The sequence below is a fragment of the Aplysia californica genome, unplaced genomic scaffold (genome assembly GCF_000002075.1).
Source record: "Aplysia californica isolate F4 #8 unplaced genomic scaffold, AplCal3.0 scaffold00151, whole genome shotgun sequence".
In the NCBI taxonomy this organism is placed as follows: Eukaryota; Metazoa; Mollusca; class Gastropoda; order Aplysiida; family Aplysiidae; genus Aplysia; species Aplysia californica.
The window spans coordinates 10,625-11,902 of record NW_004797421.1 but is presented as its reverse complement, the minus strand read 5'-3'; the positions used below and the strand labels follow the sequence as shown (position 1 = coordinate 11,902).

Sequence of the window (1,278 nt, the reverse complement as noted above, 5' to 3'; positions counted from 1 at the left end):
AACGCTGTTCATCTGGAACTGTGCAGCATTAACAGAAGGATTTTTGGTTCCCAGCGAGAGTAACGTCAGTACAATTTATAATAGAGCGGTGGTTTTTACACTCCAACGACTAAATTTAGGAGGCAGGCTCGATCTTGCTGTCAGGGCCATGACGCCTATCTGTCAGAGTTTGATATACCAGAGAGGACCACCCTTTTGGGGGGAAGGGGGGCTATATGTTGTAAAACACACACCTAACTTTCATCGGGTTCTGTGGTGTAGTGGTTATCACGTCTTCTAAACACGCAGAAGGTCGCGAGTTCGAACCTCGCCAGAACCTTGAGGATTTTTGTTTTTATTTCATTACGAGAAAGATCAGGAGGCAGGTTCCTAATACTGACAATATGAGACTGCGTCCATGATAATTGAATGTGGCTTTACTCTAACGTAATTAGCCGTGAACAAAATGTTTTGTTATTTTGAGACTTAGCGCACAGTAAAACTTCATTTCCTATATTTTCTTAAAACTTTGATAGTATAATGGCTTCCCAGATGCCACTCAGTGCGTAACTCCGTGAACGTAGTTATGGTATTCAAGATTATAAGTCTTTTGACCATGACAAACCCATTAACTCAGTCTGAAATTTCACGTATGTGACGTATGTGTGGGGAGATGCTTGCGGTAACTTTAAGTTTGAGGGGAAAAAGAAGAGATTCACTTCAGCACATCAACGCTGCAACAGAGGCGTCGGATTTTTTGTTTTGTTTTTGTTTTTGCTTTTGTTTTGTTTTGTTTTTGTTTGGAGTGAGGTTAGGAGAGTTCAAGGCTGACAGAAAGAGACGAGAGAGACGGAGAAAGAGAGAGATTGAGAGACAGAAATAGAGAGAGAGAAGAAACAGAGAAGGGGAACAGAAAGAGAGAGAGAGAGAGAGAGAGAGAGAGAGAGAGAGAGAGAGAGACAGAGAGAGAAAGAGTAAAAAGTTGGAACTACCAGTACAATCTTCTAACATTCCCTAAAAAGCTTTCAAATACGGAGTTAACGTCTCAGTATAAAGCAGTGAAGGGCAATACTTTTTGACCATCATTCGGGTCAATATTGTAAGACCAATTTGAAAGAGAGATGAGGTGAGAGAGAGTGGGGGAGACTGGGAGAAAGAAAAGGTAAAAGAGAATTGGAAAGAGAGAGAAAGAGAGAGAGAGAAAGAGAGAGAGAGAAAGAGAGAGAGAGAGAGAGAGAGAGAGAGAGAGAGAGAGAGAGAGTAAAAAGTTGGAACTATTAGTACAGCCTTCTAACATTC

At 41.3% G+C, this 1,278-nt stretch overlaps 1 non-coding gene across 1 annotated transcript; it reads left to right on the top strand.

Annotated features, from left to right (window-relative positions):
* The first annotated feature begins 246 nt into the window (after positions 1 to 246).
* Positions 247 to 319, top strand: TRNAV-AAC. Its single transcript has one exon. It is a non-coding gene; the product is annotated as a tRNA-Val (tRNA).
* The last annotated feature ends 959 nt before the right edge of the window (positions 320 to 1,278 follow it).